Consider the following 24,332-nt stretch of genomic DNA (forward strand, 5'->3'; position numbering starts at 1 on the left):
AAAATCTAGGTAAAATCACCATTTTCACAGCATGGATACGACCGATTAGAGAGAGAGTAAGTGGATTCCATCTAGAAAATAGTTGTTTCATGGAGTCCATTAAAAGAACTATATTAGCTTTATAAGATCTTTATATTTTTTAGTAATTATAATACCTAAATATTTAAAAGAATTAACAATTCTAAATGGAATATAATTATATATAAAAACAGGGGCATTTAATGGAAAAATTCACTTTTATTCAAGTTAAGTTTATATCCTGAAAATTTACCAAAATCTTTTAGTGTTTCCAAAAGATTAGGAATTGATTCCTCAGGATTCGAAATAAAAACCAACAGATCATCTGCATAAAGAGAAATCTTATGCATGGTTCCATTCATAGAGATACCATGAATATTTTTGGCTTCACGTAGTGTTATGGCCAAAGGCTACAATACAAGATTAAATAATAAAGGACTTAATGGACATCCCTGTCTCGTACCTCGTGAAAGAGGAAAAAAAAGAGGACCTGAAATTATTAGTAATAACCGTGGCAATAAGATTATTATAAATCATTTGAATCCACCTATTGAAATTATTACCAAAACCAAATTTTTCTAGTACTTCAAAACAAATATGGCCACTCAACTCTATCAAATGCCTTTTCTGCGTCGATAGAGATAGCGCATTGAGGTTGCTTAGATAATGGTGAATATATGATGTTCATCAATCTCTGAACATTAGAGAAAGAGTAATGGCCTTTAATAAAGCCCGTTTGATCCATAGAGATGATTTTAGTTAAAATATTTTCCAAGCGGTTAGCCATTATCTTAGAGAGAAATTTTGCATCCACATTTAATAGCGAAATAGGTCTATATGATGAACATTCAGTAGGATCTTTATCTTTCTTAAGGATTAAGGAAATAGATGCTTCATAAAAAGAAGGTAAACTACCCTTCTCAAAGGATTCATGAAATATTTCCAAAAGATACGGAGAAAGTAATCTTTCAAATTTTTTGTAAAATTCTACTGAATAACCATCAAGTCCAGGAACTTTGCCTGAATCCATTAATAAAATAGCTTTCTGAATTTCATGCTCGGTAATTGGAGTATCAAGCATCTTTTGGTCATCAACAGAAATTTGAAGAAATTTAATCTTATGTAAAAAAAGCCTTCATTTTGGAGGAATCTGCAGGAAATTGAGATCTATAAAGATCAGAATAAAAATCTTGAAAAATATTATTTATGTCCTCATAGTTACTTGCTATATCTCCTTAATTTTTACGAATCTTTAAAATTTGCCTTTTAGCTCTACCTGCTCTTAATTGGGAAGCTAAGAGCTTATTATGTTTATCCCCAAAAATATAAAATTGACTTTTCAATTTAAGCAAATATCCTTCAATAGGATATGTTAATAATAAATTATATTATGATTGTAATTCTACTCTTCTTTTAAATGAAACAACATTTGGAGAGATTGCATTAATGTCATCTAATTCTTTAATTTGTGCAGAGATTTTATCTAATTCCATTCTTGTTTGTTTCTTCAGTTTAGCTATATATGAAATAATCTGACCACTTAAATAGGGTTTTAATATATCCCAGATTACTAACTTTGAGACGTTTCCTGTATTATTAAAGAGAAAAAACTCTTTTATCTGAGTTTCAATAAACTCAACAAATTCTGAACTTTGTAACAAATGTTCTGGAAAACGCCAAAGTGGTCTTGTAGAAGCAACATCTTTCAGTTCCAATATTAGGTTTAAAGGAGCATGATCAGAGATAACAATTGCATCATACTCACATTTCTGAACATTAAATAGAAGTCGAGGGTCGACTATAAAATAGTCAATTCTTGAATATTTATTATGAACATGTGAGAAAAAAAAGTATTCTCTATCACTAGGATGTATATGCCTCCAAATTTCAATTAAGCCATAATCAATTAATAAGTGATGCAGAATGGTTAGGAAGTTGATGTTTAGATGATGACTTATCCATTAAAGGATTTAAACAAGTATTAAAATCACCACCCATTAATAATATATATTCATTTAAATCAGGTAATAGAGCAAAGTCAGCTTTAAAAAATGAAGACAACAACACACACACAATGCTGGTGGAACACAGCAGGCCAGGCAGCATCTTTAGGGAGAAGCGATGTCGATGTTTCGGGCCGAGACCCTTCATCAGGACTAACTGAAAGGAAAGATAGTAAGAGATTTGAAAGTAGTGGGGGGAGGAAATGCGAATTGATAGGAAAGACCGGAGGGGGTGGGATGAAGCTAAGAGCTGGAAAGGTGATTGGCGAAAGTGATACAGAGCTGGAGAAGGGAAAGGATCATGGGACGGGAGGCCTCAGGATCAACATTTGGTCCATAAATATTAACCAAAACTGTTTTCCTATTATAAATTATTCCTTTAACAATCAAAAATCTACCATTAATATCGGCTATAATATCCTCCTGATTAAAAGCGATATTGGAATCAATAAAAATAGAAACACCTCTAATTTTACTCTGAGAGTTTGCATGAAACTGAGGATCCTCCCAAGATTTAAAAAAATCGACTTTTATCACATAACCTGATATGCGTCTCTTGAGCAAAGATTATGTTCGGTTGGAATCGGTTAATAATTTTAAATGTTTTCTTACACCTAATAGGATGGTTCCAACCATGGACATTCCAACTTAAAACATTTAACTGTTTAGATATCATCATGAGACTTTGTATCTAAAAAGAGTAGTTAGAGGCAGGTCAGGATAAGGTAGTCGAACATGGCGGAGATGAACAACAATAATAATAATTTGCGTATGCTCCGGGATTCCATAATGGGGATAAAACAAGAAAAAAAGAAAAAAAAACATTCAAACTACACAGCCCAGAAATAAGTCAATAACGATCGAGCAAGCCCCAAGGAAGGCATAGAGAGCAAAAATAAACTCCACCTACCTAAATATATTTTAAAAAATGAAAAAAAGTCATCTCTGTCTCCCTCTACCGAACATAAAACTCGTTACAGTCGACGTGTATCTCAATATAATTAAGTTGGAAGGAACAGTGTTTTTTTTTGTAAAACAGAACGACCTTCAATTTTGAGTGTAACCTTCATAATATTAGACAAGGGAAGAAAAACACATCCAAAACAATTCTTGAAATATTTGCACAAAAGAAAAGCAATCGCCATCTTTAAATTATCCAATCTATCTTTAAAACGTAAGGAAATCCAAATAATTACTTAAAAGATCTTTACAAAAGCATACGGAACAAAAATAAACAATTAGTTAATTTAAATGCTGCAGAGAAAATAATCTAGATGGCTCAAAATTATCTACAGTCCTTCAATAGTTCTCCTGCTCTGTCTTCTGAGGTTAAAACCATCCAAACCAGTCTTTTTCAGAGATAAAAATATATTTTAAGGTAAAGACTTTCTATTACCATCAAATCTTCCAATTTCATCACTGCTTACGTCGCGAGACAATCAAACCGTTGTAAATCATTCAAACTTCAGGCTTCAGACTCGTCAAGAAAAGAGTTAATAAAACGCAATGCTTTGGCTGGGTCATCAAAAATACGAGCTCCAGAATTTTTGACAAAAAGCCTTAATTTAGCTGGATATTGAAGTGATGGAAAGAGCTTTTTTGGTAAACTAATCTCATGGCCGAGGCAAATCCAGCACTCTTCTTAACAATTTCGCATGGAAAATCTTCAAAAAAGCGAATCTCTGAACCTTGAAATTGAAACAACCTTTGTTTTCTTGCAAGCTTAATAAAGCGGTCTTTGTCTCTAAAACGGAGAAAACGCACAACGATATGCCTGTTTTTACCTTGGTCCAAAAGTTTTAAAGCACCGATTCTGTGAGCCATTTCAATCTCCGGGGGTTGCGAACAAACCTCCAGAAATAAAGACTGGAACATTTTAGCGAAATAATCCAGCGTATCAGCAGATTCTGACTTCTCTTTTAATCCAACAATTCGAATATTATTCCGACACGACCGAGCTTCCAGATCGACGATTCGTTGTTGAGCCTTTTCCAAATGAGAAGAAAGGTCAGCCACATTTCGACTAACTTCTTTAAGATCGAGGCTCAGAGAGTCAATTTTTTCTTCAAATTTCTCTTTTAGTTGAGTTATTTCAGTGCCGATACTGCTGATTTCAGACTCTGATCTCTTCACTCAAGGGGGTTCCTCTGAGAACTCGTCAGCTTTTTTAGGCTTTCCGTTGCCTGGGTCCGGGTTCCTTTTGGTGCTTCTTAGGGTAGACATAATTATAACTGTTGCTCCACAGATCCGACTGAATAAAGTTGAAATTTCAAAGTTTAAGTCGGAAAAGGGAGACATTAAAGGCGGACAGAAAGAAACTATGTCTTACATATCCGTGAGCGGGAGGCGGAGTCCCCAACACTTTGTATTGCATTATTGTTGTGTTACCTTGTTCTACCTCAGTGCACTGTGTAATGAATTGATCTGCAGGAACGGTATGGAAGACAAGATGTTGTTACATCTACCAAGGTCAAGTATTCACCTTCTCATCAAGAGGTCCACTCAACACGATAACAACCAGGTAGAAGCTGTCCTGGAGACTGGTGGTGTGTGCTTTCTGGCTTTTGTATCTGCCCAAAGGAAGAGGGGACGAAAGAGAATGCCCGGGGTGGGTGGGGGCTTTGATTCTGCTGGCTGCTTTACCAAGGCAGTGAGAAGTGTAGACAGAGTCCGTGGAGGGGAGGCTGGTTTCTGTGATGTGCTGAGCTGTGTTCACAGCTCTCTGCAGTGTCACTGCTATACCAAGGCAGTGAGAAGTGTAGACAGAGTCCGTGGAGGGGAGGCTGGTTTCTGTGATGTGCTGAGCTGTGTTCACAGCTCTCTGCAGTGTCACTGCTATACCAAGCCGTGATGCACGTGGACGGGATGCTTTCTTTGGTGCGTCTATCGACACTGGTGTGCATCACAGGGACACGCTGAAGGTCTACCCTCCTAAGGAAGTACTGAGGAAACATGTTCTTCCTGTAGAAGTATTGCAATAAAGCTTCACTAGGCCATTACCTGGGACAGTAGGTTTGATGTATGAGGAGAGATACCGACAATTAAGCCTATATTCGGCCAGTATTTAAGAATGAGGTGGAAACTTGACTTCACAATCTACCTTGTCATGATTTCCCACTTTACTGTGTACCTACACTGCATTCTCTCTGTGGCTGTTACACGTTATCCTGCATCGTTACTGATTTCCCTCGCTCTGCCTCGATGCACGGTGCAGTGAGGTGTTCTGTGTGAACCGTATGCAAGGATCAGCTTCATTCACCATCCACACTTGCATGACCTGAAACACAAACTCTATTCCTTCCTCCACAGATGCTGACTGACTAGTAATTATTTCTAGTGTTTGCTATTTCTATTCCACTGACCAGGTTGATCTCTGTCTCCAGAACAGACAGGAACCTCGTGGTCTGCTAATGGTGCCTCTATTATTTTTTCTGGGCAGACTCAGCACCTCTGTCCATCACGTCCATTTCAAGACCGTGGACTGAGAGAATCTCACAACAGGGATGGAAGTGCAATCAAATATCAGAGACTTGTGGGGAGATGCAACACAGGCCATTTGGCCCAAGGAATCCTTGCCAACCAGCAGCCACCATGTACTTTGTGCCTACAATGTGCAATCACGAGGGAGGCCCACCACAATCTTTATTTTCATAGAAGGTAAAGTCTGTCTTGTTACCTAACACTCACACAAACTTCTACAGAAGCACTGTTGGAAGTATTCTGACTGGTTACCTCACCGTCTGTGATGGCCTTCTGAATGTAAGGAACTGCAGAGACTAGTGGACTCACCCAATAGATCAGGGGCACCCCCCATGATTGTGTCTACATGGTGCAGCAGTTAGCACAATGTTAAGCAGCATTGTCTGAAAGATCGGGTTTTGATTCCCACCACTATCCGTCAGGTGTTTAAAATATTCTTCCCCATGACCACGTGGATTTCCTGCAGGTGCTCTGGTTTCCTCCCGTATTACAAAGCTCACAGAGGTATGAGAGAGATGTTGGCCAAAGTAAATAGAAAGGAGCTGCTGGCAGGGATGTGTTCCTGAGAGAAAATGAGGAACACTCAAAGTAAAACAGTATAACCAAGGCTGACAAGGGGAGTCAAAGCCATTGTAAAAGCAGAAGAAAGGGCACACAACAAAGCAAAAATTAGTGGGAAGGTAGAGGATCGGGAAGTTTTTAAAAACCTACAGAGAGCAACTAAAAAAATCATTAGAAGGGAAAAGATAAAATATGAAGCAAGTTAGCAAATAATATCAAAGTGGATAGTAATAGCTTTTTCAAGTATGTTAAAAATAAATGAGAAATAAGAGTGGATATAGGACCACTAGAAAATGAGGCAGGAGAAAGAAAAAACGGGGGAGAAGGAGATGGCTGATGAACTAAATGAGTATTTTGCATCAGTCTTCACTGTGGAAGACACGAGCCGTATGCCCGATGTTGAAGTGTGTGAAGGAAGAGAAGTGGCTGCAGTTACTGTGTGTTCAAAAAGCTGAAAGACCTAAAGGTACATGTGACCCGGATCAGATGAACTGCACCCTAGGGTTCTGAAAGAGGTAGTGATACAGATTGTGGTGGCATTAGAAATCATCTTTAAAAAAAATCATTGGACTCTGGCATGGTGCCAGAGGACTGTTACTCCACTCTTTAAGAAGGGAGGAAGGCAGCAGAAAGGAAATTATAGACCATTTAGCCTGAGCTCAGTGGTTGGGAAGATGTTAGAGACAATTGTTAAGGATGAGGTGATGGAGTACTTGGTGACACAGGACAAGACAGGACAAAGTCAGCATGGTTTCCTTTAGGGAAAATCCTGCCTGATGAACCTGCTGGAATTTTTTGAGGAGATTACAAGTAGGATAGATAAAGGGGATGCAGTGGAAGTTGTATATTTGGATTTTTGGAAGGCCTTTGACAAGGTGCCACACATGAGGCTGCTTACCAAGTTAAAAGCTCGTGGTATTACAGGAAAGTTACTAACCTGGTTAGAGCATTGGATGATTGGTAGGAGGCAGTGAGTGGGAATAAAAAGATCCTTGTCTGGTTGGCTGCCAGTGACCAGTGGTGATCCACAGGGGTCGGTGTTGGGATCGCTTCTTTTTATGCTGTATAGGAATGATTTCGATGTTGGAATAGATGGCTGGCTTTGTTGCCAAGTTTGCAGATGATACGAAGATTGGTGGAGGAACAGGCAGTGCTGAGGAAAAAGGTAGGCTGCAGTAGGACTTAGACAGATTAGGAGAATGGGCAAGAAAGTAGCGAATGAAACTCAATGTTGGAAATAGCATGGTCATGCACTTTGGTAGTAGAGATAAATGTGCGGACTATTTTCTAAACGGGGAGAAAATCCAAAAACCTGAGATGCAGAGAGACTTGGGAGTCCTTGTGCAGAACATCCTGATGGTTAACTTGCAGTTGAGTCAGGGGTGAGGAAGGCAAATGCCATGTTAGCATTCATTTCAAGAAGAATGGAATAGCAAGGATGAGGCTTTATAAGGCACTGGTCAGGCCTCACCTTGAGTATTGTGAACAGTTTTGGGCCCCTCATCTTAGAAAACACGTGCTGGCATTGGACTTTGTATCGGGCTCAGTCAGAGGAAGGACCGGGCAGCGGGGCCGGTGCTGACGGTGGTGGCTGAGAAGCGAACGACGTCGGCCGTTTGGCTAAACAACGAGATTGTGAATGGACGGAGGATGGCAGGAGGAGGTGACGGTTCAGGAAGTGAGTTAGAGACGGAGGTTGGCGGGAAAGAGTAAGAAAAGAAGACAAGAGTAAGAAAAGAGTAAGAAAAGAAGACATGAGGTATGAGATGTCGAACTCCGAGGAGTCAGGGGATGATCAAAATAGGATAGCAAAACAATGGAAAGAAGATGAGATTAAAGCAATTATAAAACTGGTCTTTCGGTGCTTGGAACCTGATTCATGTGATGAAGGTAATCAACAAACTTACAGGCAAGGTCAAAAAAAGGTATTACAAAATGGATCGCAAAGTGATTTATCGGGATAGCAAAGTTGTAAGATTAAATAAAATAGACGGCAAAAGAGTACAATGCTCAATACTCAACAATGGAAAGTGGACTAGAGGAGTTACTTTGTGGATAGCAACGAAAGTTACTATGGATGAGATGAAACAGAACATAAAAGGAGCAAAAATTATTGAGGCCAAACGTTTGAAAGTTACAAGAAACGGAAAAAAGTGTGATAGTTTATCAGTTATGATTAACTTTGATGAAGTAAGATTGCCGACTAAAGTTTATTTAGGGTATATGTGTTATGAGGTCAGAATATATTCCACCGCCTTTAAGATGCTTTAAATGTCAGAAATTCGGGCATATTGCAGCGGTCTGCAGAGGGAAACAAAGATATGGGAGATGCGCTGGAGGACATGAATATGGGAAATGTGGGGCAGGAGCTAGGCTGGAATGCTGCAATTGTGGCGGGGAACACAGCGCGGCTTATCGAGGGTGCGTTAATAGCAAGAAGGCAGCTGAGATACAATATGGAAAAGTAACTCAAGGGATCAGTTACATTGAGGCAGTGAAAGGATTTGCGGAAAAGGAGAAGGCGATCAAGCGAACAAATACAGGGAATAATAAACCGGTGAACTGTGAGGGCTGTAATATGATAAATAAGGATACACTGATAATGAGTAGAAAGGATTTTGTACTGTTTATGGTAGATGCAATTAACTGTTCAGTGCAAACAGACAACAGAACTGAGAAAATTAAAGTTATAGTCAAGTCTGCAGAAAAATATCTTGGCATTACAGGGCTTAGGTGGGAAGTAGTCGAAGAAACGCTGAATGGAGGATCAAACAGTTCACAGGCGGGGAGGCAGGATCTTAATGGCAGTGTTACAATGGAATGCAAGGAGTCTTATCGCAAATGGTCAAGAATTTAAGAAATATGTATCAGAACTTTAAGGAAAAAACCTCAGATTTTATGTATATAAGAAACAAGGTTGAAACCACAATTAGATTTTGTTTTACGAGGAAATACAGCTATTAGGAAGGATAGAAGTGATGGCAATGGTGGAGGAGTAGCAATATTTATAACCAGTGGGATGAGGTATACTATAGTCAACATAGGGCAGAAATATGAATAAATAATAATCAAAATTTGGATAGGCAGAGAAAGCTTGGTAATAATAAATTATTATAATCCATGTAGAAGATTAAGCAAAGATACATTAAACACAGTGGGTGGTGGGATGAAAGGGAAAATAATACGGTGTGGGGATTTCAATGGACATACGGGGATGTAAAATCTGATGAAAACCGATTAGTGATAGAAGAATTTATAGATGATGAAAAACTGGTATGTATAAATAATGGAGAAGGTACAAGATATAACATTTCCCAAAAATAAGAAACCGCAATAGACTTGACATTTGTAAGTAGAGAACTGGCAGGGATCAGTACGTGGAACGTATTAAAACAAACTACAGTAGGAAATAATCACTATCCCATACTCACAAAGATTCAGGTTAAAACAGAACAAAATAAAGGACCTAGAGTGTCAAGATGGAAACTAAATAAGGCAGATTGGGAGATATTTCAAAAAAGAAGTGAAGTAAGATGCGTAAAGATTTTAGATGTCCTGTCCTGTCCACACTGCACCAACCCCCGCCACTGGGCTTTAAATGTGCAGGAGCAGTGTGTGGTTAAGTGCCTTGCTCAAGGACACACACGCTGCGTTGGTTGAGGCTCGAACTAACGACCTTCAGATCGCCAGCCCAAAGCCTTAACCACTTGGCCACGCGCCAACACGCGTGAAAACAGATGAAAACATATTGGATGTAGAAGAAATGAATGACAAATCGGTCACAGCAATTATAAATTCGGCAGAAGAAACAATTCCCAAAAGTAAAGGTAGAGGAGAGAGGAAAAGCGTTCCGTGGTGGAATTGTGAATATAGTAGAAGTATAAAAGTAAGAAATAAAGCATTTAAAGTGTTAAAAAGACAACATTCTGTAGAAACATTAATACAATAGAAAACAGCACAAGCAGTAGTTCGGAAAATAGTCAGACAGGCAAAGCGAGCTTACTGGAGACAATATAACCATATAACAATCACAGCACGGAAACAGGCCATTCCGGCCCTCCTAGTCTGTGCCGAACTCTTAATCTCACCTAGTCCCACCTACCCGCACTCAGCCCATAACCCTCCACTCCTTTCCTGTCCATATACCTATCCAATTTTACCTTAAATGACACAACTGAACTGGCCTCTACTACTTCTACAGGAAGCTCATTCCACACAACTATCACTCTCTGAGTAAAGAAATACCCCCTTGTGTTTCCCTTAAACTTTTGCCCCCTAACTCTCAAATCATGTCCTCTCGTTTGAATCTCCCCTACTCTCAATGGAAACAGCCTATTCACGTCAACTCTATCTATCCCTCTCAACATTTTAAATACCTTGATCAAATCCCCCCTCAACCTTCTACGCTCCAATGAATAGAGACCTAACTTGTTCAACCTTTCTCTGTAACTTAAGTGCTGAAACCCAGGTAACATCCTAGAAAATCGTCTCTGCACTCTCTCTAATTTATTGATATCTTTCCTATAATTCGGTGACCAGAACTGTACACAATATTCCAAATTTGGCCTTACCAATGCCTTGTACAATTTTAACATTACATCCCAACTTCTGTACTCAATGCTCTGATTTATAAAGGCCAACGTTCCAAAAGCCTTCTTCACCACCCTATCTACATGAGACTCCACCTTCAGGGAACTATGCACTGTTATTCCTAGATCTCTCTGTTCCACTGCATTCTTCAATGCCCTACCATTTACCCTGTATGTTCTATCTGGATTATTCCTGCCAAAATGTAGAACCTCACACTTCTCAGCATTAAACTCCATCTGCCAACGTTCAGCCCATTCTTCTAACCGGCATAAATCTCCCTGCAAGCTTTGAAAACCCACCTCATTATCCACAACACCTCCTACCTTAGTATCATTGGCATACTTACTAATCCAATTTACCACCCCATCATCCAGATCATTTATGTATATTACAAACAACATCGGGCCCAAAACAGATCCCTGAGGCACCCCGCTAGTCACCTGCCTCCATCCCGATAAACAATTATCCACCACTACTCTCTGGCATCTCCCATCTAGCCACTGTTGAATCCATTTTATTACTCCAGCATTAATACCTAACGACTGAACCTTCTTAACTAACCTTCCATGTGGAACTTTGTCAAAGGCCTTGCTGAAGTCCATATAGACTACATCCACTGCCTTACCCTCATCAACATTCCTCGTAACTACTTCAAAAAATTCAATAAGGTTTGTCAAACATGACCTTCCACGCACAAATCCATGCTGGCTACTCCTAATCAGATCCTGTCTATCCAGATAATTATAAATACTATCTCTAAGAATACTTTCCATTAATTTACCCACCACTGATGTCAAACTGACAGGTCTATAATTGCCAGGCTTACTTCTAGAACCCTTTTTAAACAATGGAACCACATGAGCAATACGCCAATCCTCCGGCACAATCCCCGTTTCTAATGACATCTGAAAGATCTCCGTCAGAGCTCCTGCTATCTCTACACAAACTTCCCTCAAGGTCCTGGGGAATATCCGGTCAGGATATTTATCCACTTTTAAATTTCTTAAAAGCGCCAGTACTTCCACCTCTTTAATTGTCATAGGTTCCATAACTTCCTTACTTGTTTCCCACACCTTACACAATTCAATATCCTTCTCCTTAGTGAATACCGAAGAGAAGAAATCGTTCAAAATCTCTCCCATCTCCCTCGGCTCCACACATAGCTGACCACCCTGATTCTCTAAGGGACCAATTTTATCCCTCACTATCCTCTTGCTTTTAATATAACTGTAGAAACCTTTCGGATTTACTTCCGCCTTATTTGCCAAACCAAACTCGTAACTTCTTTTAGCTTTTCTAATCTCTTTCTTAAGTTTCCTTTTACATTCTTTATATTCCTCGAGCAATTCTTTTACTCCATGCTGCCTATATCTATTGTAGACATCCCTCTTTTTTCGAACCAAGTTTCTAATATCCCTTGAAAACCATGGCGCTTTTAAACCTTTAACCTTTCCTTTCAACCGAACAGGAACAAAAAGATTCTGTACCCTCATAATTTCACCCTTAAATGACCTCCATTTCTTTATTACATCCTTCCCATAAAACAACTTGACCCAATCCACTCTCTCTAAATCCCTGCGCATCTCCTCAAAGTTAGCCTTTCTCCAATCAAAAATCTCAACTCTAGGTCCAGTCCTGTCCTTCTCCATAATTATATTGAAGCTAATGCTATTGTGATCACTGGACCCGAAGTGCTCCCCAACACATACATCTGTCAGCTGACCTATCGCATTCCCTAACAGGAGATCCAACACTGCCCCATCTCTAGTCGGTACTTCTATGTATTGTTGCAAAAAACTATCCTGCACACATTTCACAAACTCTAAACCATCCAGCCCTTTTACAGAATGAGCTTCCCAATCTATGTGTGGAAAATTAAAATCTCCCACAATCACCACTTTGTGTTTACTACAAATATCTGCTATCTCCTTACACATTTGCTCTTCCAACTCACGCTCCCCATTAGGTGGCCTATAATACACTCCTATCAGTGTTACTACACCTTTCCCATTCCTCAATTCCACCCAAATAGCCTCCCTAGAGGAGCTCTCTAATCTATCCTTCCAAAGCACCGCCATAAGATTTTCTCGGACAAGCAATGCAACACCTCCTCCTCTGGCCCCTCCTACTCTATCACACCTGAAGCAACTAAATCCAGGAATATTTAGTTGCCAATCACACCCTTCCTGCAACCATGTTTCACTAATAGCTACAACATCATAATTCCAGGTATCAATCCACGCTTTAAGCTCATCCATCTTTCTTACAATGCTCCTAGCATTAAAATAGATACATTTAAGATACTCTCCACCTCCTCCTCTCTTTTCATCCCTAGCAATGCATTCAAATTTATTATCCTTTTCTTTCTTCTCCCCTACAACTTCGGGCTGAGCGCATCCCTTCTCCATCACCTGCCTTTCCTCCCTCACACACTGTCTACTTACTTGCTCTACTGGTGAACTAACCTCCTCTCCCATAGTTTCCTCAAATTGATTTCCACCCCCCCATCTTACTAGTTTAAAGTCTGCCCTGTAGCCCTAGCAAACCTCCCCGCTAGGATATTGGTCCCCCCAGGATTCAAGTGTAGCCCGTCCTTCTTGAACAGGTCACGCCTGCCCCAGAAGAGGTCCCAATGATCCAGAAACTTGAATCCCTGCCCCCTGCTCCAATCCCTCAACCACGCATTCATCCTCCACCTAATTCCATTCCTACTCTCACTGTCGCGTGGCACAGGCAGTAATCCCGAGATTACTACCTTTGCGGTCCTTCTTCTTAACTGCCTTCCTAACTCCCTATACTCTCGTTTCAGGACCTCTTCCCCTTTCCTACCTATGTCATTGGTACCTACATGTACCACGACCTCTGGCTCCTTACCCTCCCACTTCAGGATATCTTGGACGCGATCAGAAACGTCCCGGACCCTGGCACCAGGGAGGCAAACTACCATCCGGGACTCCCGATCACCTCCACAGAACCACCTGTCTGAACCCCTGACTATCGAGTCCCCTATTACTATGGTCCTCTTTCTTCTATCCCCACCCTTCTGAGCTACAGGGCCGTCCTCTGTGCCGGAGGCCCGGCCACTGTCACTTCCTCCAGGTAGGCTGTCCCCCCCAACAGTACTCAAACATGAGTACTTATTGTCAAGGGGTACAGCCACTGGGGTACTCTCTAGTACCTGCCCCTTCCCCTTCCTGACCGTGACCCACCTATCTGCCTCCCATGGCCCCGGAGTGACCACCTGTATTGTAACAAAATTGGAAGAGAAACTCAACCGTCTGAAATATGGGGCCCGATAAGGAAAATGAATGGTACAAGAAGTAGCACAGAGATTCCTGTGCTAAAAATTAAGGACATAATGGCAATCAACAACGTAGAAAAAGCAGAAACATTGGCAAAAACTTTTTTAAATATACAAAGCTCAGAGAATTTAACAGTCGAGGCTAGACAGCAAAGGGAGGAGAAGCTTAAGCAAAATTCAGGAATTACGGACAAAAGAGCAACATCAGAAGAAGTGCTGGATACTCCTATTAGTATAACAGAAATAGAATTAGCCGTTGTGAATGCGCGGCCAACTTCCCCTGGGAAGGACCAAGTCTGGAATATAATGCTGAAGCACTTATCAGGAAGCGCACTTCTAGTTCTGCAGAGACTGTTTAATGATATATGGGAAATAGATAAGATACCATCTGCATGGAAACATTCTGTTATTGTTCCAATATTAAAACCTGGTAAAGACACATCAGACCCAACAAATTATAGACCAATTGCATTAACTTCACAGCTAGGTAAACTTATGGAACGAATAATAACTGATAGGCTTACATACTTTCTAGAAAAAAGACCTATTTCTCCCTACCAAAGCGGTTTTTGTAAAGGAAGAACTACAGTAGATTCAATACTTAGATTGGAATCTGAAATTAGGAAGGCTCAAACCAACAAGGAAATGGTCCTGGCGGTATTCTTCGACATAAAAAAGGCTTATGATATGCTCTGGAAAGAGGGAGTGTTAATTAAATTGAAAGAATTAGGGGTGGAAGGAAAATTATATAACTGGGTTCTAGACTTTCTCTTTGAGCGAACAATTCAAGTCAAGGTGGAAGAAGAGTTCTCCAGGACATATTCGGTTGAAAACGGAACGCCACAAGGTAACATCTGCAGTCCATTTCTGTTTACCATAATGGTAAATGACATTTGAGCAAGTTGAACATAGCGCGGGGAAATCCTTATATGCAGATGATGGGGCTTTGTGGGTGATGGGAAGAAATTTAATTTATATACAAAGGAAAATGCAAGATACAATTAATAAAGTGCAGGAGTGGGCAAATAAATGGGGCTTCTAATTGTCTATAAGTCAGTCACAAGTGATATGTTTCTCAAGAAATCACAAACCAGTTTCCGTGAAATTATATGAACAAAAATTAGAACAGGTAAAGGTAATTCGGTTCCTCAATTTGTTATTTGATGAGAAACTTACATGGAAAAAGCAAATTGAGAAATTACAAACAAATGTAAAAAAAATAAACAACTTGTTGAGATGTCATGCGGACAGGATTGGGGTGCGAGCAGGATATCGTTATTAAATATTTATCAAGCTCTAATGAGCTACATTTGATTATGGATGTGTAGCATACATGTCAGCTGCAGACAGTAATTTAAAAATGCTGGATGTTGAGCGAGCTCAGGCCCTCAGGATATGTAGTGGTGCATTCAGAACATCACCTGTATCGGCTCTTCAAGTCGAAATGGGGGAAATGCCATTAAGACTTAGAAGAATAAAGCTAATGCTACATTACACGAGGAAATCTGCAGATGCTGGAAATTCAAGCAATACACACAAAATGCTGGTGGAACGCATCTAAAGGAAGAAGTACAGTTGACATGTTGGGCCGAGACCCTTCGCCAGGCATCTGCAGATTTCCTCGTGTTTGCGAATCAAAATACTTAATAGTTTTTATGTAATGGCCAGCAGGGCAGCATGTGGGGGTAGCACTGGGGAGGTGGTCTGGGAGATGGGGGGGTGGTAACCGCAAAAAGGTTTGGGAACCAGAGTTTTAAAAGCAAGGGAAGGACTGGCTGCATATTGCAGTGATCATAAGATACAGGAGCAGAATTAGGCCATTCGGCCCATCAAGTCTGCTCTGACAGTTGAGAGGTGCATCAGAACTTCTTTGAGCTGCCTACAAAACATCGCCATCTTGATTTGGAGGATACAACAGTCAACGTCTTTCCACACAAGGCAGGTAAAGTCCCTCACCTGCAGTGAGAAGTCACTTGTCTGATGCTCGTGTGAAATGAAGGGAACGTTTCTGATTTCTCCTCAGGTTAGTTCAATGAAGGGTCTCGGCCCGAAACGTCGACATCGCTTCTCCCTATAGATGCTGCCTGGCCTGCTGCGTTCCACCAGCATTTTGTGTGTGTTCCTAATGCTAAATTACTGGGTTAATATCACGGGGCATAACTATTCACATCCAGCTAAAGCTATATTAAAAGACTGCTGGGAACATAATAATTCAAATTATAATAGCTTTGGATGGATTGGGGATGTGGCAGCACAAAAATCTGGTCTAAACAAAATGGAACATAGCCCTACAGTTCCATTATCCGGTGTTCCTCCATGGCTCTTTACAATACACACAGTGGATATAAACCTGCAACAACTTTTAAAAAACAAGTCTAACTGTGGAATCAAACTGATAGTACAAGGATATATAGACCAGCATTTTAGAAACAAACTGGTAATATTTACGGATGGATCAAAAGACCCTAGCTCTGACCACACAGGTATTACAGTCTACATTCCTCAGCGGAAAACTAGTATCAGGAAAAGAACATCAAACCATTTATCAGTGTATACAACAGAATTAATGGCAATACTGAGGGCATTATCTTGGATAGAATAAAATGTCAAAAGGGCTGTAATCTGTTCAGACAGTTTGTCAGCATTAATGTCTATCAAATCAAGAAAGTCAGAAAGTAGACAGGATATTTTATTGGAGATTCTATGCAAGTTGTATACACCGACCGAAAATGGGGTAGAAGTAAGCTTCCTTTAGGTTCCTGCTCATTGTGGTGTGGAAGGTAATGAAAAAGTGGACATTATAGCTAAACAGTCACTCAAATCGTCTATAATGGAGGTCCAGATCCCTCTAGTCCAGGGGTGTCAAACTCATTTTAGGTCACGGGCCGGATTGAGCAAAATGCAGCTTCATGCGGGCCGGATCAGTCGGACGCGTGCGAACGCAGCTTTCGTTGCCTCCGTTTTTTCAGCCTGCTCTCATGTGTCTCAGTCTCTGCTATAACTACAAAGTGTTTCACTTTACAAATTCCGTTTCTTATGAAGAAGACTGCCGAGCAAGACTGCCGAATAAACACTAAAAACCCTGAAAACCTGGTACCTGAATAAACTCAGCATTAGCCATATCATACGCCATAGGCGCTTCGATTACTGGGGCCAGCTTTAATAGTAATTAGATATTATCTCGCAGGCCAAAGATAATTCCACCACGGGCCGGATTTGGCCCGCGGGCCTTGAGTTTGACATATATGCTCTAGGCAAAGCGGAAGTCAAAAGCATTATAAAAACAGGTATTGAGGAGACATGGCAGAAGCACTGGGATGAGAGTGAAGCAGGGAGGCAGCTGTTCAAAATACAAAGGCAAGTCAGATACCAAAGGTGGGCATAGAAAGATAGAAATGATCATCAATCGTTTAAGAATTGGACACACAAGTCTTAATTACACATTATACAAAATAGGGAAACATCCAACTGGGTTGTGTGAATACTGTAATCAACCAGAAACAGTTGAACATGTATTGATAAAATGTAAGAAGTATGAAAGAGTGAAGATGATAGGAGCGCTTCAGATAAACTGCTGTGGGTATAGAAGACATTTCAAGTGGGATTTCAAGAGAAATACAGACCTATATCATGGAGTATCTGAAAGACTCTGGTTTACTATATAGAATTTCGGGAATGCAATTCTTTTCCTTCCTCCTGTTTATTATGTGGATACACTCCAGTCCAGTAGGAGGCGGTAATGCATCTTAAAGCTGGTTTGCCAACCGCCATAAAACACACAAGAAGATGATGATGAGATGGATATTCACAGAGTTTTCCTGAAATAGTAGAGCACTGGTGTAACATGAGAAGGGAAAAGTGCAGTACAGTAATTGGATTGTAACCCTCACATATCCTGAGGTACAGTGGAAAACTTCAGCTTGCATGCCATGTTTCTATTTAAACAGAGAGTGGAGAGTATATGCAGTCAGTTTCAGAGACAGTTATGGTGGTGAAGCTGGACATAGTGATAGTTCATTTTGGATAGGTGAAGTTAGAAGAATATGGTCCAAATGCCCTTGGATCAGGAGTTGGGCCAAAGGGCCTGTTTCATGCTGTTTAACTCTCTGACACAAGCTAGGCTGCAATATTTTAATTGCACACAAGTGAGACTTCAAAAGGAGCATTCAAACTTTTGACCAATTTCTGAATACCAGAGTTGACAGAAGTATTGTGGCTCTAGAGATTTGTTATGAGAATTCAGTTATCTAAAGACACTGTTGAAAATATTCTTCAATGAGCAAAGAAGTGCTTGGGAATATTTAATATGGGAGTTCAAACTGTCAATGGGGTATCATGCAATTTTCAAGATGGACTGTTTACATTGGAAGAGAATTATTAAGCAGGTGGGAGTTTATCACCTCAGTCATTTATGTTCTAGTTGTGTGCTTTTTTATTCACTGTGCAACGGTAGTGTAGCAGATTCATGACGCTATTGCAGTTCGGAGCATTAGAGTTAAATTCTTTTTCTTATACAATAGGTGCTGGAGTAGGCCATTCGGTCCCTTTGAGCCAGCACCACCATTCACTGTGATCATGGCTGATCATCCACAATCAGTAACCCGTTCCTGCCTTCTCCCCATATCCCCCGACTCCGCTATCTTTAAGAGCTCTATCTAACTCTTGAAAGCATCCAGAGAATTGGCCTCCACTGCCTTCTGAGGCAGAACATTCCACAGATCCACAACTCTCTGGGTGAAAAAGTTTTTCCACAACTCCGTTCTAAATGGCCTACCCCTTATTCTTAAACTGTGACCTCTTTTCTGGACGCCCCCAACTTCGGGAACACGTTTCCTGCCTCTAGCGCGTCCAATCCCTTAATAATATTGGATTCTTACATCATCTATGGAATGCATGTGTGTTCTCCAGGTGTTCTGGTTTCCTCACACAGTCCAAAGATTATCATTTAATAGGTTAATTGGTCACCATACATTGTCCCGTGATTAGACTAGGGTAAATCAGGGGTTACTAGACGGCCCGGCTCCAAGGATCTATTGCGTGCGGTATCTCCCTAAATGAATAACATTGGGCAAATGGTTTCTGCCTGTGATGCTACTGTACGTATTTCGCTGCACCTATGCATACATATTCTGATGCCCATGATAATGAACTGGATTGTGACTCCTTGCAGAGTCTGGAGAGTACCCCCGGCTGTAATCTAGGACCGTTTCTTTACTCATAACCCACAGGAGCGAGAAACTAATGCGCCCAACGCGCATGCGCGCCAATACACCAGCCGTGTATCTGGAACCGGCCTGTCCGACTCCCCATGGAAAAAAAAACAGAAAATCGCTCTATTCCGGGCGGGGGTGAGAGCCAGGACTGTGGCAGTACGACCAGTTTCCGAAGCTCGGACCCAGTCTGCCTCAGTGGAGGGAGACAGGCCTGATTTAATGCACATTCACCACGAACTCCTACCTCCTGCCGATCCACCGGGCGTCCGCACGCGAGTGTTTCTGACACAATTTCCGGGTTTCGGCGCATGCGCACAGGAGTCCAACCCCACCAACGGCGGTTTCTAGGCTGCGCAGATTTGTGGGTAAAGCAGATGCCATAGTAATGCTCTGTACCCATTATTTGAGCTTTTCCACGACAGCTGACGTCTAGTAAATTGTTCACGCGGGCAACATAGCAACCAATTAAACACAGCAAGCTCCCATGGACAGTAAAGTAAAAACATACGTGAAAATCAAAATACATGCAGTCAAATTCGAGTTTATTGTCATCTGCAAACGTTCACCACATACAATCCTGAGATTCTTTTTCTGTGAACATACTTAGCAAATCTATAGAACAGTATCTGTAAACAGAGTCAATGGCCAACCAACTGTGCAAATGCAAATATAAATAAGTAGCAATGAATAACAAGCATGAAATAACGAGATAGAGTCCTTAAAGTGAGACTATTGGTTGTGGGGCCACCAGACATAGAATGAGTGTAGTTATTCTTAGTTCAAGAGCCTGATGTTTGAGGAGTAGTAAATGTTCTTGAACCTGGTGGTGTGATTCCTGAGGCACCTGTACCTTCTACCTGACGGCAGCAGTGAGAAAAAAGCATGGCCTGGGTGATGAGAATCTTTGATGATGGATGCTGCTTTTCTGCATCAACGTTTCATGTAGATGTGCTCAATAGTTGGGAGTGTTTTAACCATGATGTACAGGGCCAAACCCACTACATTAGTAGTGGCAGATAGAGGCAGATTCTTTTTGTAAGGTCGGGTATTTGTAGGATATTGAGAAATTGAACAGAAAGGAGTGGGGGCCCATGCAGATCAGCCAAATCAGACTAAATCATGAAGCATGCTTGAGGAGTCTGGTGGACCACTCTCGCTCACATTCTACAGACAATAGACAATAGGTGCAGAAGTAGACCATTCGGCCCTTCGAGCCTGCACCGCCATTTTGAGATCATGGCTGATCAATTACTATCAATACCCGGTTCCTGCCTTGTCCCCATATCCCTTGATTCCCTTATCCATAAGATACCTATCTAGCTCCTTCTTGAAAGCATCCAGAGAATTGGCCTCCACTACCTTCCAAGGCAGTGCATTCCAGACCCCCACAACTCTCTGGGAGAAGAAGTTTTTCCTTAACTCTGTCCTAAATGACCTACCCCTTATTCTCAAACCATGCCCTCTGGTACTGGACTCTCCCAGCATCTGGAACATATTTCCTGCCTCTATCCTGTCCAATCCCTTAATAATCTTATATGTTTCAATCAGATCCCCTCTCAATCTCTTTAATTCCAGCGTGTACAAGCCCAGTCTCTCTAACCTCTCTGCGTAAGACAGTCCAGACATCCCAGGAATTAACCTCGTGAATCTACGCTGCACTTCCTCTACAGCCAGGATGTCCTTCCTTAACCCTGGAGACCAAAACTGTACACAATACTCCAGGTGTGGTCTCACCAGGGCTCTGTACAAATGCAAGAGGATTTCCTTGCTCTTGTACTCAATTCCCTTTGTAATAAAGGCCAACATTCCATTAGCCTTCTTCACTGCCTGCTGCACTTGATCATTCACCTTCAGTGACTGATGAACAAGGACTCCGAGATCTCTTTGTATTTCTCCCTTACCCAACTCTACACCGTTCAGATAATAATCTGCCTTCTTGTTCTTACTCCCAAAGTGGATAACCTCACACTTATTCACATTAAACACCATCTGCCAAGTATCTGCCCACTCACCCAGCCTATCCAAGTCACCCTGAATTCTCCTAACATCCTCATCACATGTCACACTGCCACCCAGCTTAGTATCAACAGCAAATTTGCTGATGTTATTTTCTATGCCTTCATCTAAATCGTTAACGTAAATGGTAAACAGCTGTGGTCCCAATACCGAACCCTGTGGCACCCCACTAGTCACCCCCTGCCATTCCGAGAAACACCCATTCACCGCTACCCTTTGCTTCCTATCCACCAACCAGTTTTCTATCCATGTCAATGCCTTTCCCCCGATGCCCTGAGCTTTGATTTTACCCACCAATCTTCTATGTGGGACCTTATCAAATGCCTTCTGAAAATCGAGGTACACTACATCCACTGGATCTCCCCCGTCTAACTTCCTGGTTACATCCTCGAAAAACTCCAACAGATTAGTCAAGCATGATTTACGCTTGGTAAATCCATGCTGGCTCGGCCGAATCCTATCACTGCTATCTAGATATGTCACTATTTCATCCTTAATAATGGACTCTAGCATCTTCCCCACCACCGATGTCAGGCTGACAGGTCGATAGTTCTCTGTTTTCTCCCTCCCTCCTTTCTTAAAAAGTGGGATAACATTAGCCATTTTCCAATCCTCAGGATTGGTCCTGAATCTAAGGAACATTGGAAAATGATTATCAATGCATTCGCAATTTCCAGGGCCACCTCCTTTAGTACCCTAGGATGCAGACCATCTGGACCTGGGGATTTGTCAGCCTTCAGTCCCATCAATCTTCTCATCACCGTTTTCTTCCGAATGTCAATCTGTTTCATTTCCTCTGTTACCCTATGTCCTTGGCCCATCCATACATCTGGGAGATTGCTTGTGATTTCCTTAGTGAAAACAGATCTAAAGTACTCATTAAATTCTTCTGCCATTTCTCTGTTTCCCATAACAATTTCACCCAATTCATTCTTCAAGGGCCCAACATTGTTCTTAACTATCTTCTTTCTCTTCACATACCTAAAAAAGCTTTTGCTATCTTCCTTTATATTCCTGGCTAGCTTGCGTTCGTACCTCATTTTTTCTCCCCGTATTGTCTTTTTAGTTAAGTTCTGTTCTTCCTTTAAAACTTCCCAATCATCTGTCCTCCCACTCACCTTAGCTCTGTCATATTTCCTTTTTTTTAATGCTATGCAATCTCCGACTTCCTTTGTCAACCACTGTGGCCCCTTTCCCCCCTTTGAATCCTTCCTTCTCTGGGGGATGAACTGATTTTGCACCTTGTGCATTATTCCCAAGAATACCAGCCATTGCTGTTCCACTGTCTTTTCTGCTAGGCTATCCATCCAGTCAACTTTGGCCAGCTCCTCCCTCATGGCTCCATAGTTTCCCCTGTTCATCTGCAACACTGACACCTCCGAGCTGCCCTTATCCATCTCAAATTGCAGATAAAAGCTTATCATATTGTGATCACTACCTCCTAATGGCTCCTTTACTGCGAGATCGCTTATCAAATCCTGTTCATTACATAACACTAAATCCAGAATAGTCTTGTCCCTGGTCGGCTCTCGTACAAGCTGTTCCAAGAATGCATCCCGTAGGCACTCTACAAACTCCCTATCCTGTGGTCCAGCACCAACCTGATTCTCCCAGTTCACCTGCATGTTGAAATCCCCCATAACTACTGCGACATTACCTTTGCCACATACCAATGTTAACTCCCTATTCAACTTGCACCCAATATCCATGCTACTGTTTGGTGGCCTGTAGACAACACCCATTTGGGTCTTTTTGCCCTTACTGTTCCTCAGTTCTATCCACACAGACTCTACTTCTCCTGACCCTATGTCCCCCCTTGCAAAGGACTGAATCTCATTCCTCACCAACAGGGCCACCCCACCCCCTCTGCCCACATTTCTGTCCCTACGATAGCATGTATACCCTTGTACATTCATTTCCCAGGTCTGATCTTCCTGCAGCCATGTCTCCGTTATCCCAACAACATCATAGTTACCCATTCGCACCTGGGCTTCAAGCTCATCTGCCTTATTTCTGACACTTCGTGCATTCAGATATAGAATTTTTAACCCATTTCTCCTCTCTCTGTTTGAATCGCTGCCTATTGTGCTTAACCCAGCTCCCTGAACTCCCATCAGGCTATACGCCCCTAGAATTTTGTTGTCCTTCCTAAATTTACTTATTCTTGCAACACATTTAACTCCATGTTCCTTCAGACCATCCCTCTGTACATGAGTCCTCCTCATCACTTGTTCCGCCTCACCTTTCTCTACTACACACTTAATATTCCGGAACCATGTAGTCCCCACCTGTCCTTTATTCTTCCTCTCGCTATCTTCTCTCACAATCTGGATCCCCGCCCCCTGCAAATTTAGTTTAAACCCCCCCCCCCCAAGAAGCACTAGCAAACTTCCCTGCAAGAATGTTAGTACCGCTCCAGTTCAGGTGTAAACCGTCCCTTCGGAACAGATCCCACCTTCCCTGGAACAAAGCCCAATTATCTACAAACCTGAAGCCCTCCCTCCTGCACCATCCTCTCAGCCACGTATTAATCTGTATAATCCTCCTGTTCCTTGCCTCACTTGCACGTGGCACAGGTAGCAATCCTGAGATTGTTACCCTGGAGGTCCTGCTCTTCAGCTTCGCACCTAACTCCCTGAATTCCCTATACAGGACCCCCTCACTCATCCTACCCACGTCATTGGTCCCTACATGGACCACAACATCTGGATTCTTGCCCTCCCTCTCGAGAATAACCTGCACCCGATCTGAGATGTCTCGGACCCCGGCACCAGGGAAGCAACATACCATCCGAGACTCCCGATCTTCCCCACAAAATCTCCTATCCGCCCCCCTGACTATAGAATCCCCTATCAATACCGCTCTCATCTCTTCCCTCCTCCCCTTTCTAGTCAACGGTCCAACCTCAGTGCCAGAGACAGGACCACTGCAACTTGTTCCTGGTAGGTCATCCCCACCAACAGTATCCAAAACGGTATACTTATTTTTGATGGGAACGGCCACAGGGGTGCTCTGCTCTCTCTGTCTGCTCCCCCTGCCTCTCTTGACTGTCACCCATTTGCCTACCTCCTGTCTTTTCGGTGTGACTGCCTCCCGATAACTCTTATCTATCTCTGCCTCTGCCTCCCGAATGATCCGTAGTTCATCCAG

At 41.8% G+C, this 24,332-nt stretch overlaps 1 protein-coding gene and 1 pseudogene across 1 annotated transcript in view; one reads left to right on the plus strand and one right to left on the minus strand.

The window, feature by feature from the left end:
- Positions 1–19,445, minus strand: part of LOC140716407 (uncharacterized) — a 47,395-nt gene extending 27,950 nt beyond the window's left edge. The window contains exon 1 of the mRNA XM_073029106.1: positions 19,411–19,445. The gene's annotated coding sequence lies outside the window, so the exon portion shown is untranslated. The remainder of the gene's footprint in view (positions 1–19,410) is intronic.
- LOC140716248 (uncharacterized) overlaps positions 1–24,332 on the plus strand; it is a 97,912-nt pseudogene that overhangs the window by 62,613 nt on the left and 10,967 nt on the right.

Source organism: Hemitrygon akajei, chromosome 25 (assembly GCF_048418815.1).
Source record: "Hemitrygon akajei chromosome 25, sHemAka1.3, whole genome shotgun sequence".
NCBI classification, from domain to species: Eukaryota; Metazoa; Chordata; class Chondrichthyes; order Myliobatiformes; family Dasyatidae; genus Hemitrygon; species Hemitrygon akajei.